A 20520-nucleotide genomic window follows, 5' to 3' on the forward strand; every position below is an offset into this window, starting at 1 on the left:
ATTACTACACATCCCCTTAAAAGAAAAGTCATAAAACAAAGTAAAAAACAGGAAGGAAAATGGAGAATATACAACATGAAATTAAATAACATGCTACTGAATTACCAATGTGTCACTGAGGAAATGATAAAGAAAATCAAGAACCTTCTTGAAGAAAATGATGCTGTTTGATCTATGTGTCACTGAAGAAATTAATAAAACTTTTGGAGAAATGAAAATAAAAACAAAAATATCAAAACCCATGGGATACAGCTATAGCAGTATTGACAGGGACATTTATAACATCAGATGCTTATGCAATATCGAAGTATCTCAAATAAATATAATAATGTATGTCAAGGACTTATCAAAAAAGAAAAAATGAACAGAAAGGAAGAATTGATAAAAATTGTAGCAAAAATAAATGGAATTGAAAGTGAAAAAACTATAAATTGCAAGAAGAAAGAGCCATTTTTTAAGAAGATGAGCAAAACAAACTTTGGCCAGATTAGCAAAGAAAAGCAAGAGAAAAAAACAAGTGAAATTAGAGATGAAAGAGAAAGCATTATTAGAAACCAGTAGGGTGATCTCTTCTTGCGGAATGGACCCTTTGTTCATTATGTGGCGTCCTTCATCTCTTCAAGAGTTATTCACGTCAAAGTCCGTATTATCTGATATGAGAATGGTTGCATCAACCCATTTTTCCTTTCCATTAGCCTGGAATATCTTTTCCATCCTTTCACTTTCAGTTTCCTCATATCTTTGCTAGTGAGATGTCTCCTGTAGGCAACGGATAGATGGGTTTTGTTTTTTGATCCAGCCCCCTTTGCATTTTTTAAACAATCCTTGTGAAACCATCTTGGCCTGTTAGTTAGTCAGTGGTTTCGGTCTATGCTGGTCGTGGTGGGGATGTGAATTATAATCAAAGCAAACTGGGTTGTCCCTCCGGCAGCTGTGGATGGACAGCAATGTGGTGGGAAGGGTGCGGTCATCAGATAGGCCTTCTCAGCTGGGAATCAGAAAAGAGTGCATTTTCTAGGGCCATATTCTATGTATTAAGGACATGCAAAATAGCTTTTCTGCCAATTAAAAGTACCACGAAAGTTCAAAGAGGCAAAATCCTGAGCAGCAGTTGTACAAGAAGGGGAGCAGCTTGGAGCAAACCAGGGGCTAATTAAAAGATTGCCTGTTGTTATCACAGAGATGAGAAGCCTTAAATGCCACCAAATGTGGGCCAGGCTAGACGGGAAATAACTGGGTTAATCTTCTCAATTAGAATCCAGGCAATGGGGCAATAGATACTTTCATGTCTCTAACTCTGAACTTTGAATTTTCCTGTGTCATTTCCATTTTGTTTTCTCACACTGTATGCTGTTTTTATCAGTTACTTTTGCAACTGACTTTGCTGCTAGAAGAAACTTCTGGAATGTTAGAGACTGAAACAACTTAGGGCAGACAGTTGCCTCATGTTGGGTGACACCATTGCAGTCAGGTAGTGGGAGAGGCAAGCGGGGTGACTGCATCAGAGTTCAGAGAAGACCCTGGCCCCTGGCTGGGAAGCATCCCCTCTTCATTCTTTTCCATTCATTTCTGGTAACAAATTAAAAAAAAAGATTTATTTACTGATTTGAGCCTGGCACAATGAATCAGTTGACTAATCCTCCCCTTGCAAGTGTTGACATCCCATAGGAGCGCTGGGTCATGTCCCAGTGGCTCTACTTCCTATCTGGTTCCTTGCTTATGGCCTGGGAAAGCAGTGGAGGGTGGCCCAGAGCTTTGGGACCCTGCACACAAATGAGAGATCCAGAAGAGGCTCCTGGCTCCTGGCTTCAGATTTCTCAACTCCGGCTGTTGTGGCCATTTGGAGAGTGAATGAGTGGACTGAGCTCTTTTCCTTCTGTTTTTCCTTCTCTCAGTAAATCAGTCTTTCCAATAACAATAAATAAATCTTTAGAAAAAGAGAGATTCATTTACTGATTTGAAAGGTAGAGTTACAAAGATAGGGGAGGGAGAGAAAGAGAGAAAATTCATCCTCAGGTTTATTGCTCAAATTGCCATGATGACCACGTTGAGCTGGACTGAAGTCGGAGCTTCATCCAGGCCTCTCATGTCAGTGCAGGAGACCAAGAATTTGGCTCACTGCTGCTTTCTCAGATGCATTAGCAGAGAGCTGGATCAGCAGTGGAACAACTCAGACCTGAGCTAGTGTCTCCCTGGGATCTGGCTTAACTTGCTGCCTCCACAGGACCAACTCCTGGTGAGAGATTTCTAAGTATGCTAGCAGAACGTTTTGGCCTGATGACTGTTACATGCATTTGTGTTTGTGTGTGTGAAAAGTGAAAGCAATACCAAGAACTACAGGAATTTACAGTATTTAGTGGTTGTTTAAACCTTTTTTTTTTTTTTAAAAAAAGGATTTATTTATTTTTATTGGAAAGTCAGATACACAGAGAGGAGGAGAGACGGAGAGGAAGACCTTCCGTCTGCTGATTCATTCCCCAAGTGTCCACAAAAGCCGGAGCTATGCTGATCCGAAGCCAGAAGCCAGGAGCTTCATCCAGGGTTCTCACATGCGGGTGCAGGGCCCAAGGCTTTGGGCCGTCCTCGACTGCTTTCCCAGGCTACAAGCAGGATGCTGGATGGGAAGCAGGGCTGCTGGGATTAGAACCGGCGCCCATATGGGATCCCAGTGATGCAGGGCGAGGACTTTAGCTGCTAGGCTACTGTGCTTGGCCATGGTTATTTAAATCTTTTTAAAGAAAGATTCAAGTGTGTAATGTTTGGGGTTGGCTAGGACACAGAGCGTGAAGCGTTTTGAGGGACAGCAGAGTGGGAGTTTCCAAGTTAACCTGGAGTTTTTGAATTCCTTCAGGCCATCAGAGACTTTCCTTGTGAGAACATGTGGTTCCTGTAAACATGCATGTGTTTTGTTGCTTGCAGGCATGGTTGCAATTCTACATTGAGAATGGAATTTGGGTTTCTAGAAAGGATACAGAGGACATCAGTGGATTCATTCATCCAAGGCTAATCAATGAGAAATTTGTCCTATGGTCTGTTTGGTTTGGTAGTAAAAGGAACTGTATGCCTCCAATCTGTCAAGTTCCTGGGTCACAGCAAACTCTGAGGTCCTCAAAGGACATACTCAAGGCTACCTGGTGGAGAGGGCTGCCAACACAGCATCTTCTTGTCAGCAACCTGGGGCACTCTTCGGAGTCTTCATTTAAGGGCTTTGGAAACCATTTCAGTACATGTCACCATTTCTCCTAAACACTGAAGAATTTTCTTTGATTCTGAGGGGTTGGGGGAGTGACAGTTGAAGACAGGCCAAGAACCACTACTGCTCTTCATTGTAACACGTGCTTTTCTGAGGGCTCTGCCTTCATTTCCTCTCGCTTTCCTTTTTATTACATTGTGGGTAGCTCATCTAGAGATCCTTCTGTGTCCTTCTGTAGACTTGGCATCCAGAAAGACGGAAGGTTTTGAGTTTTCCAGCGGCAAGGACCTGGAGCTGTCCCTGGGGAAGTTGCACCTGGCCTGGACCCACTTGTATGGATGCCACTGGGTCCCGCACTATTGGTGCAGCCCTAAAAATAGCTCTCAATTAACATTGCATTTCAAGAATTGGAAAATTTCCCAGAAGTCCATTCTTTTTTCCTTTCTGATTTCATTACATTTTGCAGTAATAATACACAAGCCTGCAGAAAACATGACGGGTAATGAAAAAATGTAATTAATATAAGCAGTGTAAAGCATGTTTTTTTCTTTGTTGTCCTTGCAGAAAATTGCTGCTTTAACCCAAGCAGGATATGAAAATGCACCCCCCAGTCTGCTTGGTTTGTAAATATGTTATGCAAAACAGTTAAGTCAACTGTTAGATGTTTTAAAATCATTAAGTCACATACTCTTACAAAAAATCTTTTTCTTCCGCAGGACAAAGTGATCAAGATATGAGTTTGTTGAGATGGGGAGGAATGGCAGTGTTGGTGAGGGTTTCAACAATAAGCCCCAAAGCAAGCAGGTCCTGCTGTTTGGAGCAGTTCTCTCCATTGGCTCCATCCAAATGGCATTAAATGTGTGACCTTGCAGTGCCCGCTCTTTGAATAAGGGAGTGTCCTTGCTATTATTGCTCACCTTCACAGCCCACCCCCACTCATTGAAATGCAGTCTTTACAAAGCCAGGAGGCTGTGGTATATATGCCAGCACCTTGGAGACCAGCTCTGTTAAAAAACTCTGCACCACTAGTCATTATTGGGACATATTTGACTAGAAAGTCAAAGTTGAAGCTTAAAATATGATGAATTCCCCAAACATCTCCTGGGTTCAATGATTATGATTTGTTTTTATTTGTTCCTTGCCCTGTTTATATAGCACATATTTTAAATTTAGCACATATTTTTAAATTAACATGTATTGAGTATTGCTTATTTCTACCTTTTTGTGGGCACTAAAGATTTCTCCATGGCATGTGCATGCATGTGTGTGTGTGTGTGTACTTCCAGCTTTTGCTCTGTAGCACGTGACCTCATCCCTTCTGTCTGACAGGGCTCCCTGGTGAAGGTGGGCACCCTAACTGAAAGGCAGTGCCACTTGCCTGTAGCATTCTGGGCAGTCCTGTGGAATCCAGGATGTAGGGCATGAAGTAATGCATGCTCACACAGTGAGCACAGTGCCCAACTGGCACCCAGGAACCCTAGGAGGTAGTAGCATCCAGGGTTAAGCTCCCGTGGTTGCAACATTTCACAAGTTTGGTGACAATCTGCTGGAGGGGAAGGATTTTGGGCAATAGTTTTTCACTCTCTTCCCTTTCTGCCTGATTTTCTCTCTCTCTCTCTCTCTCCCCCCCCCTCTCCCCCCCCTCTCTCTCTCTCACACACACACACACACACACACACACACACACAGCCTTAGCCCTTTTTAAACATAGAGGCCATGAGGAAAACAAAAGCAAAGCCAAAAATGATCCATCCTTGAAAGGTAGCATTTTTTCCTCCTGAAGGATGAAAGAGAAATTTCCACTAACAGCCAAATCCCTCCCCACCACCCCTCCAACCCCGACCCTGCACTCTAGGGCCCACAGGTGATGGCATGAAATGGGTGTGCACTGCCCTTGGCCAGCTCTGCTTGTCTAAGGCCCATGGCCCTGGATGTCAGCAAAGGAGTGGCTAGAGGGACTCTTCATAAGTCATTCAATACTGTACTACTTCCTGGTCCTAGAGGCAGGTGCACAGGAGAGGCTAATAAATGGCCTTAACACATTATTCTAATATCCTTTTAAGTGGCTTGCACCAAAGTTGGATTAGTAGGAGCCCAGGTGTTGATCAGAGTGCAAAAGGGTGGCTGTTCCTCAAAATGCTGGCTGCTGGAGTGATTCAACCCCAAGTTATAACCAAAGAGCTAGGACAGATATGGGGTAAGGGGTGACTGTTAACACCAGCGCTCCATGCAATCCATGGTTTTGGCATCATTTAAGGACACACATTTCTACAAGTGTGGTACCCAAGGACATGAGTGACACTCCTAAAGTTTCAGATCATTCTGGAAATTGTGAAGAAGTCCAATGACTACGACGGACTAAAATGGAAGACTGGTTAAGTTGTGAAATGATTCGGATTATACTCACATTAAAGTGAGAAAAAAAGTATCATCTTAGACATTTCGCTTGATGTTGTTCCAAACTATAATAAAAAGCATCAGGCTCAGTTACCCTTCCCCAGGATCCCATGCAGCATTCCCACAGATCCAGCCTCCCAGGGACGCATTTTCAAGGCAGCAAGGGTTTTTGGCTTCAAAGTGGGCAGCAGTCATTTTAACACAGGCTGGGTCCATCTGTAGCCCCTGCCCACCAGAGGACACCCTGGGAATTGAGGTGTCTGGGAGATGTCCATGTGGAGGTGTCGAGGTTCCTGGACTTGCAATTGTTCCTTCGAGAGCCACACACACCTATCAGGCATTACTCCTGCCCTTCCAGCCACTGGTGGCTGCTTGTTTGCAAAGCCACAGTACCAAGTGTGCAGCACAATGTGATGTTTGTAAATATGATCAACCACTACAATATTACAGCTTTTCATTTGGAAAGCCGTTTAGGCAAGAAATGATTACTGACCCATGTTATGTAAATGATGGAAATGCAGAAATTAGTATTTGGGTCAACTCATGTATTTTTCAACCATGAAATGAAAATCTCAGTGCTCATATTCCAATTCATACATGAAAACATCACGGTGCTATGAGTTAACTATTGTGTTAATTTATTATTGTCTTAGTTAATGTTTTCAGAGCTGCCACCAAGTTCCATTTCTACTTTCAACACACAGCTGTTGCCAGTGAAGGCAGCGAGGTGGTGCATGCAGGGGGGTGTTTTTCCTCTGGGTCTGTGGGTTTCCTGGGGCTTAGAATTCTGCTGTAGCTGAGCGGAAAGGAAATAAGTCTGAAGGGGTAGCTAGGGAATCCCCTCCCAGAGCAGTTCAAATATAGAGTCAGTCTATCACCTGCCTTTCTTGTGACTTCATAAAAACCACAAAAATGTGTTGGGCGATTATACTCTTAGAAGTTCCCAAGTGCCAAAGGAATAAAGAAGAAAAGACTCGTTTTTAAGATTAAAGCCATAGACATGGGGAGAATGATGCAAGAACTCAAGGGGCGGGAGCCTTGAGGAAGCCTCCCTGGAGGAGGAGAGATATTGAAGCTGGTTCTGAAGGGCTGTTAAGATGTTCAAGGGTGGAAGGCAGGAGAACTGTCTTTGCAGATTGCAGCAGGAGGACAGGTGTAGAGGACCTGGTTGGCTCCAGGGAGCCCTTGGGTCCTTTGCACCATGCTACTGGGTACTACTGGAACTTGTAACCTCATTACAGCTTCAAGACTGAGTAATGCCAAGATCTTTGACTTTGTTAGAGCTTGACCCATGGACTTTGGATGTGTCAAAACCTTGAAGACCCCCCACTCAGTCATTCTGCTTATTTAGGGTCTCATGGTCAGAGGAGAGGAGAGGGGTTCTACAGGCAGGGCAACTGTGAAAGGGTAAGACCAATAGCTCTCAACAGAGGTTACACTGCCTCCTAGGGAGGGCTGTGAGAATTCCTGGAAGCATTTTTAAAGCATCACAAAATTGGGTGGGAGCCAGGGTGCTAGACATCTCTCGTTCGCAGGGCAGTCCCACAAAAGCAGATTCTGATGCATCCCATGTGACTTTGGCATAGCCTGCCAGCACTCATGGAGATAAACGTGTTTATAATTATCTAAGCTTACAGCCTAACTCCAATTTATGTATTTTTTAACACACACTCAATTTTCTGTAAGTTTACAACTACCATGTAAATTAAGGGAAGATGATATTTTGTTATTGTCAGAACTGTGCCAAGAATTGGACACTGGGAAAATCACATCATCATCAAAGCAGCACTCCTGCTCTGATATTTGAGTGGTGTTTGTGGCTGTGTGCAGGCAGATGTAAGCATTTGACTACCTCCCCGTGCCTTCCCAAGGTACACATGTAGTTATTACCTGTTTACATTACAAGACAGAAACAGATCTTCCATGCACTGCTTTAGTCCCCAAATTCCTGCAAAAGCTCAGGCTGGGCCATGCCAAAGCTGAAAGGTAAGGACTCATTCTGGGTCTCCCCTGTGGTAGTATTTAGTTATCACCTACTGTTTCCCAAGGTGTGCATTTGTGGGGATCAAAAGCAAAGCAGGAACTCAAACCTGGGTCCTTTGTTATGGAATGTGAGTGTTCCAACAGGCAATGTAGCGGCTATAAAATGACCCCAAATGTACATCCCCCAGCTATCAACTCAATTTCTTATTTCTTCTCCATGTTATATTTAAAACAACATGTTAATGTTTTTACAGTACCTTATGCTGTGTGTAAGATCTATTCTTATTGTACTAGTCAGGTCTGGCCTGCAGGTCGCAGCTTGCTGACCCCTGGTGTATGTCTACGTTGTACTACTGTTCAGAGATCAGTAAAGCATTCAAGTGCACTGGCGGATGATAATAAGTACTGTTTATTGTATGTAACATTGGCAGAATACTAAACATTGTCCAATGTTTTAAATATCTGCATTATCTCACTTGCTCCTCCAAATGTTGAATTGGAGTAGGCAAGCTATATCCTATAGTTGCTCCTCATTTCATAGATAAATAGATTGAAGCTCAGAAAATTTCAGTCACAGAAATCAGAGGGATATTGGATCCCAGAACAGTGATTCCAGAGCTCAGCCTCGACTGAAAGCTACTTTGAACAAGCCGTGCCATCAAATTATTCACAACTTTCACGGAAGGTTATAGTTTTCTGCACGATTTGTTTGTTTATTTGAAAGGCAGACTGACAGGGGTAGAAGAGGAGGCAGAATTGAAGAGAGAGAGAGAGAGAGAGAGAGAGAGAGAGAGAGAGAGAGAGAGAGAGAGAGAGAGTATTTCCATCCACTTGTTCACTCCCCAAATAGCTGCAATGGCCAGGGCTGGGTCAGTGCAAAGCTAGACACTGGGAGCTCAATCCAAGTTTCCCACATGGTTGGCAGGGCTTATATACCCGGAAACTGAATCTAGAAGTAAATTAGCTGGAACTCGAACCAGTACTATGATATGGAATGTAGGCATACCAACGCAAAACTGAATCCTGGGGGGAATCCCAGAGCCTATGAAACTGCGTCATAAAAACAAACAAACAAACAAACAAACAAAAAAACTGAACCCTGGGCTTCACAATATGCATCACAGAATGCTTTAGTATTGAGAGGGAATTTGTTTTGAAAATAAAAGCTTACAAGAAAGGAACATACACTGGCTATGGTATGCTTGTCAGTGTTAGAAGGAGGGGAGACCTGGGTAGACTATCCCATATCTAGGCTCTACTCTAAGTGATAGGAACCCTTCACAAAATGAATTCCTGCTCTCATCAATAGCTTCTAAGCCAGTGAAAGCCACAGCAAGAATATTGACATGGTAATAAGAGGAGTAGAAGTTACCCAAATTCCGTGTATTGTTGGGAATTATACATGTTTGATCACTAGTCCTCAAATTAGAGCTGTTGAGTGGGTTTTACTTCCCCCTTTCTATGAATACATTACTACCAACAGCCAACATATGGAACATGCTGTCTGTTAGGGAAGAATCACTCAGTGGATATGGAACAGATAAGTAGCCAAGTAGGATTTGGATTCAGTTCATACTTGCTTTTGGTCAAAGGAAAATCCAGGGCCATGCTGAAATAGTTGTCATATGGGTTAGTATTTCATGCACAGTCCCTCAGCCACAGATGCATATTGAGGGCAAATATTGTTGATAGGCAGTTGGACAGTTCTGAGGGGTGGGCATCTCCTTATGGCCTCAGAGGACACAGAGATTAATTTACAAAAGAAAAGGAGGATGAGGGTGCTATTCTGGTGGCTTCCTTTGGCATACTCATTACTTTCTTCTTTACTTGTTGTATTCACACTAAGGCCATCAAAACTATTTGCAGAGTACTATTGACATTATTATTATTATTATTTAATGTGCATGAACCCAGCAAAATTGGAGGTTCAGGACCCAGGAGCTTCGCTGAACCCCTCAGTTTATGCCATGGGTGCACAAGGATTTTTTTTTTTTTTAAGATTTATTCATTTTATTACAGCCAGATATACAGAGAGGAGGAGAGACAGAGAGGAAGATCTTCCATCCGATGATTCACTCCCCAAGTGAGCTGCAACGGGCCAGTGCGTACCGATCCGAAGCCGGGAACCAGGAACCTCTTCCGGGTCTCCCACGCGGGTCCAGGGTCCCAAAGCTTTGGGCCGTCCTCGACTGCTTTCCCAGGCCACAAGCAGGGAGCTGGATGGGAAGTGGAGCTGCCGGGATTAGAACCGGTGCCCATATGGGATCCCGGGGCGTTGAAGGCGAGGACTTTAGCCGCTAGGCCACGCTGCCGGGCCCACAAGGATGGTTTTGAAGGACGCCTTTTTGTTCTCTTGGTCACTGGGAAATGATGGGAGCTGAAGTACGGAAGGGACCTTAGCAGCCTGAATTTTAATTTTCCATACTTTCTGTGATTGAGACTTGGGCAGAAAGTGGATTTTTTTTTGCAATAAAAAGGAATACTGAATAATGGGTAAGTGGTTTTCCCTATAAATACATTTATCTAAATATCTTCATTATTGCATAAATTACCTCTTCAAAGTTAATTTCTTTTTTTTTAAGGAGATGAAGCTCATGTTATCAGTGTGCCATTAGGAAAGCTCAGTGATCACATATAATAACAATGGATTAAAAGCTGTACAGAAAAGAACCATTTTTAAAGGCCCATAACTCAACAGACTCAAAAAATGACAGACTAGCCATTCATGCAAATTAGCTAACTCACATTTATCAGAGAAAATATTTCATAGCATTAACAACACTGTCATTTAAGAAAAATTAAATGGGGCTCAGAAACACACATTTATTTTTACTGCATTCATTATTCACTTGCCTGTTTCTTTCCTCTTTTTCTTTTAGAAAAGCATGCAAGTTTTGAATTCTAAGTTCAGTAGAGGAAGCAGCAGATGATTTTCCCATTTTAGTGACCCTGTGGTTAGCAGCAATAAAGCAACAGGAACAAATCTGGCTTGAAATGTGTCCAAACCCACATCTCCCAGTGTGCACAAAAGGGAAAAAAGTAAGATGTGCAGCGGATATTAACATGAGTAATCTTGGAAATCTAAATATTAAACATATGTCAAAGATTATCAAATACACATCCACATGTCTTATAGAGATGTCTTTCATCTGATGAGCTCCAACCCATTTCAATGTGCATCGACCGGTTTTCTGCCCTGAAGGTCTCATCAAAGCTTGGCGTATCTAGCGCCTGCAGCAGTGCTTTTCAAATGGGGGCCTGTGAACTAATAACTCCTCGGCCCCCACAGCCTCCTGAAACGCAGCCTTGTTACTCTCACTCTACCTGGGGGTGCCATTGAAATCCAACTTGATCCAGTCATTTGCACAGCCCCTTGCACACTTGTGGACATTCCTGGGATCTGTGATGTGGGTTGCGGTGCTGTGGTTGCTACAACCATCTTCAACTCCGTCTGTAGGTTTCGACCTTGGTTATTGTGGGAAGAATGTCCCACAAAAGACAGAGAAATAGTACTGTCTTGTGGGCATTGTGTGAAAGTAGGGACCTAGATTTCTCTTGTCCATCAGTAATGGATACTCATATTTGGCTTTTGCTTCTCCCTAACCTTTTTGGGGGTCAACTGAAATTCTCTTTTGGAGATACTCTTTTTTTTTTTTTTTAAAGATTTTATTATTATTGGAAAGCCGGATATACAGAGAGGAGGAGAGACAGAGAGGAAGATCTTCCATCCGAAGTTTCACTCCCTAAGTGAGCTGCAACAGCTGGTGCGCACTGATCCGATGTTGGGAACCAGGAACCTCTTCCGGGTCTCCCACGCAGGTCCAGAGTCCCAAAGCTTTGGGCCGTCCTCTCCTGCTTTCCCAGGCCACAAGCAGGGAGCTGGATGGGAAGTGGAGCTGCCGGGATTAGAACCGGCACCCACATGGGATCCCAGGGCGTTCAAGGTGAGGACTTTAGCCGCTAGGCCACGCCGCCGGGCCCTGGAGATACTCTTGAAAGTGGGCAGTATTATTATGATAGGCAACCAGTCATGTATGAAAAAAAATACATGTTGGACATTGAACAACATTATTGAATAAAATCTAGTAGAGTGTGACCTTTCTTTTTCTTAGCCTCAGTTTTCTCATCTGTAAATTTTAACTGAACAGTTGACTCTCCATGTTACAAAATGAAAGCTTGTATATGGGGAGATGCTATAAACACCACAGCTTACACAATGGTTGTGAAGATACATTTTCCAGAATAAGCCCCTCATGTGATCATTGGTCTAAGGAATTCCTATTGTATTTCCACATCCATTCATCTTTGGAGAATGCCACAACTTGGTGCAATTGGCAGTTTCTGTTGAGTGCTGTGTGGCTGTGTACAGGCAAGCTATATGAAGCCAAGGCCAGATTCTGGCCTTGGTGCTGTTGGCCTCTCAGGCAATCTGGCATGTAATAAGAGTTTAACAAGCACACACTGGTTGAAGGGAACAGCATGGAAAATGGAAGGACTCAAGTGAAGGGGGCATGAGAAAAGGAGTGAGTGAACGCTAGAGACTGTGCTCTCTGGTTCTCCTTTGTTTTTAAGACTGATTTTTTTTCAAGATTTTACTTGAAAGTCAAAGTTCGAGAGAAAGATAGTGATTTTCCATTCACTGGTGTACTACCTGAATGGTCACAATGTCCACAATGTCACCATGGTCAGAGTTGGATCATTCTGAAGCTGGGAGCCAGGCAGAAGCTTCCTTTGGGCTTCCCACTCAGATGCAGGGGCCCAAGGCGTTTGGCCATCCTCCCCTGCTTTGCCAGGCCATTAGCAGGGGAAATGAATAGGAAGTGGAGCAGCTGTAACTTGAACAGGTGCCCATATGAGATGCTGGTGCTGGAGGTAGAAGATTAGCTTGCTATGCCACTGCACCATCCCCTCTCTGGCTGTCCCTGACACAGGTCACTTGAGGACCAGAGGGAGGGGCCAGCTATTGCCCACAGTGAGGGCATTGTGGAGAGCCACTGTAGTGGACTGGGGATTGCCATCTGGCCCCTCTCCCTCCTGAAGCCCAAGAGAGCCAGACTGAGTTGATCTGTGCATACTCTGGCCTTCTCTTCCCTTCTCTTACCTTCCTTTCCATTTTGTACTATCTGGAAGGAGGTCACATGCTGAACCTTTTATTATCTGTTGCTTAAAGTGTTTTCTCCTGTGTGGCAGAGAAGTTTAGCTTCTCTTGGGAAAGCATAAATCCTCCAACTCCGTTCTGTAGGGAATTTGCAGGTTCTATAAACGACAGCCTATAGACTTTGTTGCACAGTAAGGATTGGGAGGAGGGAAGAGCTAGCATTTTAGAAAAAAATTCCCCTGAAATATGTTCTCACATACTTTGCAGAGTCAGATTTGGTTACTGATTTTTGTTCTATCTGCTTTGGCCATTAAAATAAAACATCTTGGATGATAAAAAAATAATTGCTCTGTTAGTTTGCTTCTTCTGACCTAGTATATCCTCTGAGATCTAATTTTGAGAAATAATCAGGAAAAATGTATCTCCAATCATTTCACTGACTCCGTCCAGTCCATGTGTTCCTAAATAATGTGACTTGATTCTCCCAAACACATGTGATTACCCATCCCTCTACTTCCACCCCCTGGAGTAAAAACTCCTCTTATTTCTTAAAGAATTTCAAAACCGAACAAGGTGTGGTTTCCTTGCTGGCTTTCTTCTGAGTCAGGATGCTTATAGTTGTTCCTGCAACTTATCTTCTTCCCTCCATCTTTATCTGTAACCTATATCTCCTAAGCTGAGCATGCAGGACTATCAGTCTGTCAAGACCTTCTACCCTGGATACAGCCACAAACAGATCTGGGACTGCAGTTATTGCCAGAACCTTCTCCCTCTGGATTATAAAGGAAATGCATTCTGCAAGGAAAGCCTAAATGGAAAAATTGCATTGGAGCTGCTCTGTAATAGCTTTCTTTCATCCTTCCCCCACCCCCTACCACTTTTCACAATGGCCTAGTAAGGTTTGGTTTGGGTTCTAAGGCACAAGGAACTGAAGAAAAACGAAAAGCCCTGCAGAGGATTTGGGGTCACTGAGGCAGAGAATCGTAGTTCAGCAGATTTGGGTGAGACTATCCAAAACATGATGGAAGTTGCTGAATGGGAAGGCATGAGTACACTCAACCCTTGTGTGCTTTCTCACCTCTACTTCAAAAGAAAAGCAAGAATGTCTGAAACGAAGCTTTAGTGATTTCATGTGAAAATGTTCACATTTCAGAGAATACGGTTTGTTTAAATGGAAGTATTTGTAAAATATTGATTTGAATGCATCACATTCAACTCTTAGCTCATGGAAGCCTCAAAGTCTGTTTATGCTTGAGTAGCTCTTTACTGAGAACGATTCACTTTTCATCGCATGTATGTGTACATATATTTACTGGAGTCAGCCAAAATAGTAAACTGCAGCCAAATGGAAAGTCAACATGTTCATTGCTATTTAGTTTATATAAAAAATGTGTTTAAATCTTTAGAGATACCATATGAAGACTAGCATGGAAAGCTACAGGTGTCCATATTTTTGTTTGGGAGCTTGATTGCTGTAATTGAAGCACTTTAAAACCGCAATTCACACAATGAGCAGTTATGGTTGGATTAGATCTTCAGAATCTTACATGTTGGACAGCAAATTAGACATACTAATGATAGTAATTCCTGATTTTTTTTTATTCCTATTGACTCAGAATTTCTAGGGCTGGTTACTCGAAACAAATTGCATTGGTTTAAGCTGTGTGGTGCTTTTGTCATCAAGGAAACTCCAAACACACCTAGTTTACTGATTCCCAAGCCTGTCTACACAGTGCATCAGAGGTGCTTGTAAAGGGGATTCAGCATGTGGATGACTGAGTAGTGGACACAGGGCCCTTACACTTTGATTCCATCATAGGTATCTATGTTTTAATAAGCTGCACAGGCAATGCCCGAGCAGGTTTGGGAACTAGGCATCTAGTCTGATTTCCTGCAAGTTGGAAATCTCTTCCAGAATATACCATGTGAACATTGACTCAAAGGTCAGCCTATTTTCTGGTTGGGGCCTCTTGAACTTAGAGATTACTTCCAGCCATTGGGCTAAATGATGACTGCTTGTCCCCTCTATTCTTGGATCCTAATACACCCCCAGTGCAACAGAATAGTGCTTTCCAACGTGCAGTTTGCAGGTGGTGCTCAGTAAATGCCAGCTACGATTCCCATTCCCACATATCATTTCTCCAACTCAACAGACCCCTTAATTGACCTATTCCTTCACGTGTAATGGCCCTATTAATAGTCTCTTTCCTACAAAATGCTTTCACTTTTAACCAAATAACTGGTCTCAGTGTGATGGCTCAACTGGCTAATCCCATGGCTTGCAAACATTGGGATCCAATGTGGGCACTAGTTTGTGTCCTGGCTGCTCCACATTCCATCCAGCTCCCTGCTTATGGACTGAGTAAACAGCAGAGGATGGCCCAAAGTCTTGGGACTCTTCATCTGTGTGGAATACCCAGATGTTCCTGACTCCTGGCTTCTGATCGGCTCAGCTCCGGCTATTGTGGCCACTTCGGGAGTGAACCAGCAGAGAGAAGATCTTTCTGTCTCTCTTTCCTCTCTATACAACTGTTTTTAATAAAAATAATAAATAAATAAAACCAGTTACCTGTGGTTTCTATATTCTTAGAACCCGTAATTTTTTTTTAAAGATTTATTTATTACAAAGTCAGATATACAGAGAGGAGGAGAGACAGAGAGGAAGATCTTCCATCCGATGATTCACTCCCCAAGTGAGCCGCAACGGGCCAGTGCGTACCGATCGGAAGCCGGGAACCAGGAACCTCTTCCAGGTCTCCCACGCGGGTCCAGGGTCCCAAAGCCTTGGGCCGTCCTCGACTGCCTTCCCAGGCCACAAGCAGGGAGCTGGATGGGAAGTGGAGCTGCCGGGATTAGAACCGGTGCCCATATGGGATCCCGGGGCATTCAAGGCAAGCACTTTAGCCGCTAGGCCACGCTGCCGGGCCCGAACCCATATTTTTTAATATCAGACATATATTATATTAAAATTAACAAAATTATTACCCAGCATCCACTATACATCAAAGTCTGCTTTAGATAAGAGGCCACCACAATGGCTAGAAGTGGATCCAGGACAGATTCTCAGTGAATCTGTTGGGAATTAAGTTCTCATGTTATTGTTCTCATGTGACAGCCAATGCTGTGTTGGTTATTTTCAAAACCATGTCATGCTATTAGTTTATTTTGGGTTAGAATTTAACTAAAACAGGATTTGACGTATGTTACTGTTGCAAGTGTTGTAGACTCTTGGATTCTGACATATGATTTACAAAGTCCTTTGTACTTCTCCAATTCTCACAGTATCTCTATAAACTCGTGTCATTATTTTAAATTTATGGATGATGTCTTATTCAGTTTGGGATGCGACCACAACTGGATGGCTTATAAATACTAGCTTTTTATTTTTCACAGTTTTTGAGGCTGAAAATCCAGGATCAGGGTGTCAGCATCATGGGATTCTGGTAAAGGCACCTTTTCAGCTTGTCAACTTCTGGTGTCCTCCCATGGAAGAAAGAGAGTAAGCAAGCTCCCTGCCTCTTTTTTCTGGGGCACTAATACCATTCATTGGCGCTCCAGCCTCATGATCTATTCACCTCCCCAAAGCTCTATCTCCTAATAGTATACTCACATTGCTGAGTACAATTGGGGAGACACAAATGTTCAATCCACTAAGTTGGGATACTGAGGGTTATTGAAGTTCAAGGTAATGCTTAAAATCATATGTATTCAGCTATATTATATTGCTGAGAGAAAAAATAGTCAATAGTTGGTGAACATTCTGGGCCTGGTTAATGTCAAATCTGTATTAACTATACCAGTATGCCAGCATAGTTGCCTATTTTTTCTATTTTAAAAATGTGCAGGGAAGGTGGTAGCCATGGGACCATGATATACTACCCATTCCTCAGGCATGCTACATGCCACTGGACAGTGGGAGTTCTGCAATTTGCCTGGGGAAGAGCATCCAGGGATAAGTTGAAGTGGGGGTTATTGAAGGCATGTTTGAAGGGGAGGAGTGATTCCCAGAGGCTTCCATGGAGTGGGCGACTAAACTCGCAGGAACTAAGGCTGGGAAGTTTAGAGGGGGGACATTGGCACCCAGCCACGTGGGAGATCTAAGTTGGGCTAAGTAGCATCACCTGCTCCCTGCTGGCCACATGCAAAAGCTGGGGCTGGGAGGGTATGTCTTTCAGGACTAAGCCATGGTACCCATCTGTAAATGTTGGGGCAGGAGGTGGGCCAAGTCAGGCTAGGCTGCAATACCCACCAGAATGTAAGAGAACTGGATTAGGGTAGGGGGCCAATTCTGCAGGAGAATTGTGGACTCGCCTCTGTGGGACTGGAGCACCTGCAGAATTGTGCAAAAATCAGGGGTGAGGACAGATTGAGCCAGGATGGGCTGTGAAACTCAAAGACACTTGTAGCAGCTGGGGTTGGAAGAAAGCCAGGCTCGGCCAGACTGTAGTACCTGCCAGCACATAGAGGCCAAAACTGAGGGTGGACTTATACAAGCATAGCTGTAGCACTCAGCAGCACACGTGAGACCCGATTTGGAAACAGGCCTGGTAGGGAACTCGGGAAACTCCCCTGCTAGTTTATAGCTTTCACGGGGGAGCACGAGAGCCAGGACTGGGGGCTGGCCAGGCCAGGCAAAACTGCAGCACTCAGCATGTGTCTGGGCTGGTTCTATGGGAAGGCCAGTCTGGGCCAGGCTGCAGCTCCGACTGGCGCGTGTGAGAGCTAGTTTGGGATGTGAGCTGTACTGTGCTGGGTTGAGCTGCAACACCTGATGGCAAGAGCTGAGACTGGGAGCATGCCATGTCAAGCTGGTTCAAATCACTCACTAGCACATGTAAGATCTGGGGCCAGACATGAGCCTTGTACAGGAAATGAGAGGACACCCCTGCTATGCTGTAGCTCCCACTGGTGAGCATGAGAGCTGGAGCTGGGGTAGGACCAGGCTGGGCAAGCATGCAGCACCAGTTGGCATGTATGTGGACTGAGTCTGGTATAGGAAAAACTGGGATAAGCCCCAGAAGCTGCTGACACTTGTGAGAGAATGGGTGTGGGATAGGCTAGGCTAGGCTGAAGTACCTGCTGGATCACACATGAGCTGGGTCTGGGAGCAGACAAGGCTGGTGTAGGTTGCCATACCCACTGGCACTCATGAGAGCCAGAATTGGCTGGGCTAGGTTGCAACACCTGCTGGCAAGTGCCAGAACTGGGTTGTGGCATTTCAGGTTGGATCGCAGTACCCCTGCCAGGTGCCATATCTGGAACTGGGAGCAGGCCTGGTAGGGTAACTATGGGCATGCTTTTGCTAAGCCACAGCTTCCACTGGTGAGCATGGGAGCCAGGACCCGGTGTGGACCATGATGGACAAGGCAGTAGCATCCATTGACATATGTATGGGCCAGGTCTCAGGGGCAGGAGGGCTGAGGTAAGCCATAGCACCCATGGGTGGGGTGTGGGCCAGGCCAGACTGGATCATAGCGTATGCTGGCACATGTAAAAACCAGTGATGAGAGATGGGACAGGGTGTGGAACTGATCAGGCAGTTGCAGCTACCAGTATGCATGTTTGCTGGTACAGGTGACAGATCGCACCTGACTCTGCACTTGCTGGCACACACAATAGTTAAGTCTGAATCAGGTCCTTAACTAGATCGTTGGACTTAAACCTCAGTAACAAGGAAAAGCACAAAATACGAGGTCCAACCTTGGAGTGCATGTATTGGGACTGGGCCTCCTCAGTTGCTGAGGCCTACACAGTGGACATCTTGCCCAGATGCACATAGAGGATGTGAGACCCTGTTCATTTAGACCAGTAGAGTATGTGGAAGTGCATCATCAGATGATGGATAGCAAAAAAGGATGTTCAAATCTCCTGGCTAAGGATTGAAGCAAGTGTATGGGACAGGGAATGCCTAAGGTGGACTTGGGTCAGTCAATAGACCTTGGAAATATTTCTCAAGCCAACGTCTTGGAGCTATCAAAACCACTCAAGTAACAGCTTAAGAACATTCTCCCCCACCTTGTGGTCTCTAAGGCATGATCAGATGATTGCCCCCATCTCTGGATGTTGATGTAGTTTGACAGGAAGGAGTGGCTCCCCCCCATCCATCCCTGCAGATACAGGGGGGGAAAAAAAAGAAGAAAAAAAGGAACTGAAACATTTGTCCCACCCACCTTCTTCCAAACTTCTACCTTCCTTACCCTAATCAGAGGCCCAATGGGCATGCATCCCTCTCAACTATGTAAACAATATTAAAAAGAAAAAAATATATATTTAAATTAAAAATATTAATAAAAATCATACATATTCAGCTTTTCATTCTAAATCCAAAGCATTTTCAATTGTCCCAGAATGCATGTACTTTTACAAGTGGGACAAATTTGGACAGGATGTTGTTTTTTACTAATTACTTATATGTGACCTTTTATTCCAGCCTCTTGTGATCTTCACAAATCCTTGATTGTTTGGTCAGTGTGTTGGCTTGCTTTCTCCTCAATTTGTGTAATTTACAAATTGAGGAAGTTTCTATATCCTTATCCAAGTGTTAAAAATTCTGAACAGGACACAGCCAATGAGAGAACTCAATGGTGTGTCAGTAGGAGATTTTCTGAGTTAACATGAGCACAGTACTGAATACATTGGAGACCAATTTTCAAGTGGCTGGAACAGTACGTACCTGTGCCATTGTTCTTTTCATATGCCCCAGTCTTGACATTCAAAGGGATCATGGAAACCTCATTTAAATGTCTTGCTATAGTCCTGAAATGTATCTACAGAATTTCGTCTGATCCATCTTAAGAGAAAATGATTACCTTTTAATTGAGTGGATTATTTTAACAATGCCACCAATCACATCACTCATTTAAAGAAAAACATTCAAGGTGCTCTTTTGAATCTTGGAAAGTCCCTGTGAGAGTCCATTCTTCAATATTTGAACATCCTGAGGGCAAAAACTGCATACTGTTCACCTTGAAATCTCCCATAATATACTAGAGAAGGATTAGTATATATAGAAGATTCACAATAAGTATTTGCTGAACAAATGAATGATGAATGCATGTGAGATTGAATCCACATTTGAGTGAGATAGAAAACTCTCAAGATAAGGTTTTCATTAGATGAAGAACAATAGAAAGAACCCTGTAATTTCAATAGAACTTTGACATGTCCTATCGAGGATACACAGGAACAATGGACAAAATGAGGAAAGAGGTCCAACATTTGTTCACTCTCTGATAGAGAATCAATCCTTTGTCCCTCTAGAGCAGTTGTAGTTTTAAGATTAATCTTAACTCTGTCTGTAGCCTATAAAACAAAACTAATTGCAGAATTCAAAGCTTTAGAGCATTTTTAGGTGGCTTGATGGGAAAGCATTGAAATAAATACAAACATTTAGATAAAACAACCATTTTAATAGTATTAACTCTGCCAATTAATGATAATGGAAGAGCCGTCCAATTAGCTAAATAGCTAATAGTTTTATCAAGCAGAGGTTGGTAATTTAAAGCAAACAAATTCTAATTTTATCCACTTGCACACCAAGATATTTAAAGGATAACTGGGGATTCAATAAAGAGTATTGCTCAAAAAGAGCTATATTTAAATCTGTTAATGGCTATAACATGGAGTTACCCCAATTAGTCAGAAAATCCAGCCAGTCAGTAAATTCTTTCAAGTCTCCATAATTTGAGGTAAAAATAAATGAGATACAACAAAGGTTCTGTTTGCAGTCATTAGTGTTATTGTTGAGTTATATTTGGAAGATGGAGAGTGCTCTGAGACAGTCAGGGGTATAAACTTCACTCATCTAGTCCAGCAACAGTGAGCATCCTCTACAGTCTGCTTTACTTTG

This window comes from Ochotona princeps, chromosome 2 (assembly GCF_030435755.1).
Source record: "Ochotona princeps isolate mOchPri1 chromosome 2, mOchPri1.hap1, whole genome shotgun sequence".
Taxonomy (NCBI): domain Eukaryota; kingdom Metazoa; phylum Chordata; class Mammalia; order Lagomorpha; family Ochotonidae; genus Ochotona; species Ochotona princeps.